Raw genomic sequence first — 8109 nt, 5'->3', positions numbered from 1 at the left:
TTTTGTTGGAGCCGAGCGAGAGCTCAAGAAAGCTATTCAAAAGTGGAACACCTCCAAAATAGAGGACATGTTGCTTCAGCGAGGCATTAAATGGATGTTTAATCCCCCAGCTGCCTCTCATCATGGAGGAGTTTGGGAGCGTTTGATCAGGTCCATTAGGAAAATCCTCAATGCTACCCTGAAGACTCAAAATCTGGATGAGGAAAGCCTCCAGACGTTTCTGTGTGAAGCTGAGGCCATCATTAATGGGAGACCCATTACTACCTCTTCCAGTGACCCCAACGACCTAGAGGCTCTCAGCCCAAATCACCTCTTGCTACTGAGGACCAAGCCATCTCTACCTCCAGGACTTTTCCAGACAGCGGACCTCTATGCACGTCGAAGATGGAGGCAGGTCCAGTACATGGTGGATCTTTTCTGGAAACGCTGGGTGAGAGAGTACCTGCCAGAGCTCCAAATGCGCCAGAAGTGGTCAAGAGTGTCACGCAACTTTGTGCCAGGAGACGTTGTGTTGCTGGTTGATGAGACTGCGCCGAGAAACTCCTGGGTCATTGGCAAGGTCGTCGAAGCAGTGCCAGATGAACATGGACTGGTTCGCAGGATTCGTTTGAAGACCAAGACTGGTGAACTGGTCAGACCCATCACCAAAGTTTGTCTACTTCTGGAAGCAGTATGAAGCAGAAGTTCAGGCTGGCCTGACTCTACGTATCAGAAAAAAGGAGACAGGACTCAAGTTTGTTTTTGAATTCGTAATTGCCCCATGGTTACTTCATTCTTGTTGTTTGTAATTGTTTCTAAAATTAGAGAACAATTAGGGGCCGGATATGTATGAGGCAATCATAAGTTTGCTGATTTTCTCATTTTATTTGTTTGTTATTTACAGTAGATATAATTTTTGCTGTAACTTTTGAACCTTAAGTTTGCATATTGGTTTAATGGTTATTTCAGAGTGATGCTAATGGAATATGGTTATTTGTTTATCTTTTGGACTGGAACAGACTGTTCACTTTATGTTTAATTTCTGGTGGTACTGTAGCTTTAAGAGCCTGCAGCTTGGCTCACCGGAACGTGAGATTATGGGAAGAAATGCCAGGTTAGCAGTGGAGACACACGGTTTTCTTATCGTGTCCCGTCCTGTGTTTGTTTTGAAAGCCTTTTTTGTGAATTAAGCAGCGACACAATGTAAATAAATACATTCTTGTTTTTTCATAACCTGGACTTGGACTGGATTGTTCAATACAACTGGGATTGGACATGAGTAAACCAGAGGTAACTGCTAACTAGCATTAGTCAGTACAAACACCATCAGAACCAAGATGACAGAACAGAAGATAGAATGTCAACAGAACCACCAGATCTCCTGGCCAGTCAGAAATCCAGACCATGGAATGAGTTCCAGACCTCCAGGTTTTGGTCCATCAGATGAGATGTTGAAGATAAAAATAATTTATCTGGATCATCTGTGTCCATGTGGACACGTTCCTGTGGTTTGGGTTCTTCATGAAGCCTACAGAGATGTAGAACACCGAAATATCTGTACTCACCCAAAGACGTTCTAAACAGAAAGCAGTAAAACGTACTACATAAACACATAGAGGACTACAGAAGGTTCTCTACAGGAGAACCTGGGGCCGGGGCAGCACCATCTAGAGGAACTGTCTGGTTAGATGGAGTGCTTCTGATATTAGAACCTCAGTCTGTCTGGATTCAAAAGAAGAAAATTACATTAAAAAGAAAAGAGATGGAGCAGTAAACCAGAGTTCCACGCTCTAATAAAAGCTCCCGGTTATACTCAGGGTTCTGCAGACGCTGAAAGAAAACGTTCAGGAGAAGCATTTTAATCTGATTCCCTTATGAAACATCACCGCAAAACAGAAAATAAAAATAACATTCCGGTTTCACCAAAATGAAGATAAAAAGTTCTGATCCCTGAGAGAACCAAAAAAGATTTTATTAGAATCTGAGACAGACACAGAACTCACACCCTGAAACCACACAGATACACAACAATGCATACAACATAACACACACACACACACACACACACACACACACACACACACACACACACACACACAGTAACACTCACAAACAGTAACACTCTCAGGCCTTTTTTATTCTCTTTCCTGAAACAACCAATTAGTCGTGACTAAAAACTTTACGATGAGGAAAAGTTGTCGTAAAACTCTTTGGTCGCTTTCATTTCTCTGAAGAAACACAACAAACTGTGAGTCTGACTCCAACTATTGTCGCACAAAAACCCACAAAGCAGCAGCATGTTTGTTCTGTTCTGAGGAGAGGCTGAAGGTCCAGAAGGTCCAGAAGGTTCTCTGTTCAACACCTCGATGCTCAGAGACACTTTAACCCTCGTGCCATCCTGCAGGTCAAACTGATCCGCTTTAAAGTTTGAAAATGTGGAAAAAAAATATACATACATATACATATACATATAGCATATGCATATACATATACATACATATACATACATATATACGTATATATATATATATATATATATATATATATATATATATATATATATATATATATATATGGCATGCCGTTTAGGAAATTATATATTGAATGAAAGTCGATATATATATAATGAAAGTCGATATATATTGAATGAAAGTCGGAATATATGGAATGAAAGTCAGAATATAGAATGTTCAGATTTTCATTCCATCTATTCAAAGTTTCATTCCATATATTCAGACTTTTTCCTACTGAGCCCTGGAAGGACATGGCAAACAAAAACAGGAACCTTATTGGACATTTGCTCTTCAGATGAGCTCTTCTGTGATTATCTGTCTTCATGGTTGTCACAGGGAACGGCGACTACGTTTGAGAAAACAGGTAATTTTTAGAGATGTTTTGATTCTGAACACTGAACGTGTTAGCATTAGCTTAGCTACTTAGCTTCGACTACATTTGCATCCCTACATAGCTTAAAGGTTAAACACATGCACCATATGTTGATGATAATGATAATATCTATGTTTATCTTTATAGCTGGTCTTAAGGCTAATTACGAGGCAGAGGTCAGCTGCTGCCTGGACACATCCATGATCACGCCACTGGTGGGACACAATTGTACTGGATTTCAGCTGAAGGCTGCTGTTCTGTCCAAACTGAGACATTTTTATTGTGACATACCCTCCACTGTTGTTAGCTTTTGATTCAATACATTTTTTTGAGATGAGGAAATCACTATTGCATGTTTCTAGTTAAATACCCTACTTTTATGATATATCACTACAGCATGCACTTTTTATATTTTCCATCAATTTCACCCAAAAGTTGAATAACTATTTGTGAGCAGTGTATGTAGACACATAATAGAAGCACATTTCAATAATATATCTGCTGCAGTAGTGCAGTTTATCTACCTAGATTGGTGTAACAGTAAAAAAAAACATATGCTACTGATGTTTCTGACTAAAATCTGCTTGAAAAGCACAACTGCTTATCTGTCAAAATGTGTGTAACAAAAGTGTGCACTGAACACTGAATAAAGTCTCTGTACATTATAGACAAAATTTGCATCTCTCATCACAAATTTCTGTTTATTCACCCAAAGTGCATGAGTAAAATACAAAACAGGTGAAGTACTAAAAAAGATTTATTTTCTAGAAAAGCCAATAGTCAACAATGCAGTTTAATTCTGGGACAGTTGCTCCAGCACCGACACCATGCGTCCCATCAGTGCAACCAAGGTTTTCATTCATCTTCTGGATGTTCTGGAGCATGGCAGAGGTCACGTCTTGGTGTCTTCCGATCTGTTCCAAGAACCGTTCCTCTGACCTCTCCAGATACTGCAGAGGATCCACAGCAGCTTCCTGGTTCCCTTTTCCTGCAAAAAAGCACCAAAAAGTACTAGTTGTCAGTAATTATTTTCTATTTTCATAAACACAGTTAAAGTAAATGTTCTATTTTGTGATTTTAGGATGGGTCAAAAGATAACATACTGATCATGTTGATGTCTGCATAGTCTAAACAGATCTTACTTGATTTGGTCTGTAGAGAGGAGGACAGTGTGGAGGAGCTGCAGGACGGAACCAGTAAGCTGCAGACTAGTGCTCCTGGTAACTGGACCTCATCATCCAAGACCGACAACTAAATAAAATGAACAAGACATGCTGTTGATAGCATCTGTAATACAAATGATTTTATCCATTAACTGATTTATTGCTTTGTCCATACAATGTTAGAAAGTGTTACAAATAATACCTGTAATCATTTCCAACAGTGATAAATGCCTTGTTTTATTTTACAACAAAAAACACCAAAAGCATCTGTGTATAAGAAATCAGTGCATTGGATTTCCACATCTGCAAAGCTAGAAAATCACACATCAGAATTTTACCTTGAAATTATGAAAATAGCTGCAGATTACCAGTACTCTTTACTTCATTGTGTTAACTTGATCATTTGAATCAGTTTTTTAGACTTGTATTACTGATACGAAACATAATCAACACATAAATTAAAATGTGTTCGCAAAGAGTTCACTGGTTCTTCAAGGGAAATTTCAATGATAACCATATAGTTCAGTAATATGATTAATGGGTCATTGTGTAACAGCGTGGGAGGTTCTGAATACAGGTCTTGGACTGAAATATTGCTGCTGCTTTCCTCCGGTTTTATAAGGAGTTGTTTCATAGCTTGTTAGCTTACCAGCGGCTAACTGGCTGGCAAACAATAGTTCAACGCCAACCTCTAATCAGTGATCCGGTGTCCGGACCGCGTTAGCTGGCGGAACGTTCATAATACTGATGTGGGACTGTTGTAGCTAGCGTATTCATAGTAGGATAACAGCAGGATGTTGGAGAAATAAAACTTACCATTATCAGGATCGCTGGTCTGCATGGCAGACTCTTAGCGCATCGCACTGCTTGAATGTCTGTGTATTTCAGGCCGATTTCAAAATAAAACTCAATAAAATTCTCGTCCGGGTGAGTGTCCTTCATTGTCGCTTCGCCATACGGACATGTCCCTTCCGGGGCTCGGTAGGAAAAAAAGATTTGATATATATATAATGAAAGTCGATATATATTGAATGAAAATTGGAATATATTGAATGAAAATCTGAACATTATATATATATATATATATATATATATATATCAACTTTCATTATATATATATCGACTTTCATTATATATATAATTTCCTAAACGGCATGCCATATATGTGTATATCTATATATCTATACACACACACACACACACACACACACACACACATACATACATATATATATATATATATATATACATACACATATATACATATACATACCGGGCTTTTCCAAAAGTTCTGTTACACGGTTTCATGATCTTTAGAGACGTTTACATGTCAGAGTGAAAAATTCCATTAAACAAACTGAAAGTTCTCCCTTATAGGCAGGTGTCCTTAACACAAATTTGTTCTCCGGTGAAGTTGTATCAAGATGGAAGTCTAAAGAGTTGAGATATCTGCTCTCCTTCGTGCTGGCCACAACAAGTCTATATATATATAAAAATACACCAAAATCCATCAAATTTCTCTGGATTAAAGAAAATATTAGAAATTTTACTGATATATATATATGGAATCACTTTACATGTTTTTAGGATTTTTTAGAAGATTTTTACTCATTCTGTAAAAATATTTACAAGAATTTCCTTGACAATTTCTTTAAAAAATAAAGCTTTTAAGGGAAACTTTTAAGGAATTATTGGAATTTTTTCCTTAATGTTTTGCAATTTTTCAGAAATTATGGGAATTTTTTGATGAATTTTTGGATTTTTTTTGATAAAGAAACAATATTTTTGGTGCCTGTAAATGAGGAGAACAGGAGGGTTAACCCTAACCCTAACCCAAAGACAGAAAGAAAAGCTGAAGAGGAGAACATTCAATCTGTAGGAGGACCTTCTGATCTTTAGGGTTGATCAGCTTTAACTCATCAGAGTAAAACATCCCAGCTGACCATCCAGGTTCAATCTTCTCCTCTGAAACTGACCCACCAACCACCAGGTTCCATCTTCTCTCCTGCTGCTCGGAGCTGAACCAACAGTTTGTGTTTTAGAGCCGTGCTGAATCAGAGTCTGAACATCTGCCAGATGTTGTTTTAGTATAATCCACTCTGGAACCTCTGGACCTCTGATTGTTATTCTGAGGTTGAGCAACACATTCTCTAAATAACTAATTATTCTCTGGGACAGAAATCTGCTGTCGTCAGACTAAAATGAGACTTACTTATTAACCTCAGTAATTGTGTTTATCTCCAGCTACATGAAGATCGTTGGATCAGGATCCTCAGAGGTTTGTCACTCTGGATGTTCAGTGTCTCACAGAACTGATGTCATCACCACAAAACATGAAAATTAAATTAACTTTAAACTCTGAGCTGAGATCTGATTAGAGTCCTCTGAGGACTGGTTCGGTCCAAACAGACCTGCTGATGTTCTCCAGGAGACTTCAGGACCATCCAACTGGTTTACACCCAACTGATAACACAATCTGAGGTTATTTAGAGACTCTGACCTTCTGAGTACGTGGTTCCAGCAGAACCTCAGAAACAGACTTCAGGTGTGACCAGGTGTTCTGGAGGACAGCTGAAGGTATGGAAGACCTCTCTTCATCAATCTAACTGCTCCATAAACAGCTCTGAATGTTTCTTCTGCCCCACAATTCATCCAAGAGACACAAAAAATTGTCCAAATGCCTGTAAACTTTTTCAAAATGACTCAGAACTTGACCAGAGTTATTCAGAACCTCAATAAAGGAGTTAAACAGACTAAAAACGGGTTCTTAACCACCAGAGACTGAAACGATTCATGAACATCCAGTCTGCTCAAGATCACCTGGAACACCTGAAACAGTCTACATTAGAACCAACAGTGAGCATCAGTATTATGGGATGTATCCTAGTGACCATCAGTATTATGGGATGTATCCTAGTGACCATCAGTATTATGGGATGTGTCCTAGTGACCATCAGTATTATGGGATGTATCCTAGTGACCATCAGTATTATGGGATGTGTCCTAGTGACCATCAGTATTATGGGATGTATCCTAGTGACCATCAGTATTATGGGATGTGTCCTAGTGACCATCAGTATTATGGGATGTATCCTAGTGACCATCAGTATTATGGGATGTGTCCTAGTGACCATCAGTATTATGGGATGTATCCTATGACCATCAGTATTATGGGATGTATCCTAGTGATCATCAGTATTATGGGATGTATCCTAGTGACCATCAGTATTATGGGATGTGTCCTGGTGACCATCAGTATTATGGGATGTGTCCTAGTGACCATCAGTATTATGGGATGTATCCTGGTGACCATCAGTATTATGGGATGTATCCTAGTGACCATCAGTATTATGGGATGTATCCTAGTGACCATCAGTATTATGGGATGTATCCTAGTGACCATCAGTATTATGGGATGTGTCCTAGTGACCATCAGTATTATGGGATGTATCCTAGTGATCATCAGTATTATGGGATGTATCCTGGTGATCATCAGTATTATGGGATGTATCCTAGTGACCATCAGTATTATGGGATGTATCCTAGTGATCATCAGTATTATGGGATGTGTCCTAGTGACCATCAGTATTATGGGATGTATCCTAGTGACCATCAGTATTATGGGATGTGTCCTAGTGATCATCAGTATTATGGGATGTGTCCTGGTGATCATCAGTATTATGGGATGTGTCCTAGTGATCATCAGTATTATGGGATGTGTCCTAGTGACCATCAGTATTATGGGATGTGTCCTAGTGATCATCAGTATTATGGGATGTATCCTAGTGATCATCAGTATTATGGGATGTGTCCTCGTGACCATCAGTATTATGGGATGTGTCCTAGTGACCATCAGTATTATGGGATGTATCCTAGTGATCATCAGTATTATGGGATGTGTCCTGGTGACCATCAGTATTATGGGATGTGTCCTCGTGACCATCAGTATTATGGGATGTATCCTCGTGACCATCAGTATTATGGGATGTATCCTAGTGATCATCAGTATTATGGGATGTATCCTAGTGATCATCAGTATTATGGGATGTGTCCTGGTGACCATCAGTATTATGGGATGTAT

General features: G+C 38.9%; 1 long non-coding RNA gene across 1 annotated transcript; it reads right to left on the bottom strand.

Annotated features, from left to right (window-relative positions):
• Positions 1-3547: 3547 nt before the first annotated feature.
• On the bottom strand, positions 3548-5001 carry LOC127530349 (uncharacterized). The gene is made up of 3 exons (XR_007936932.1): positions 4845-5001; positions 4008-4116; positions 3548-3853 (listed from the first exon to the last, which is right to left on the bottom strand). It is a non-coding gene; the product is annotated as an uncharacterized LOC127530349 (long non-coding RNA).
• Between the last annotated feature and the right edge of the window lie 3108 nt (positions 5002-8109).

The sequence above is a fragment of the Acanthochromis polyacanthus genome, chromosome 16 (assembly GCF_021347895.1).
Source record: "Acanthochromis polyacanthus isolate Apoly-LR-REF ecotype Palm Island chromosome 16, KAUST_Apoly_ChrSc, whole genome shotgun sequence".
Taxonomy (NCBI): Eukaryota; Metazoa; Chordata; class Actinopteri; family Pomacentridae; genus Acanthochromis; species Acanthochromis polyacanthus.
Note: the sequence above shows the minus strand (reverse complement) of the source record. Positions and strands in the feature narration are given on the sequence as shown.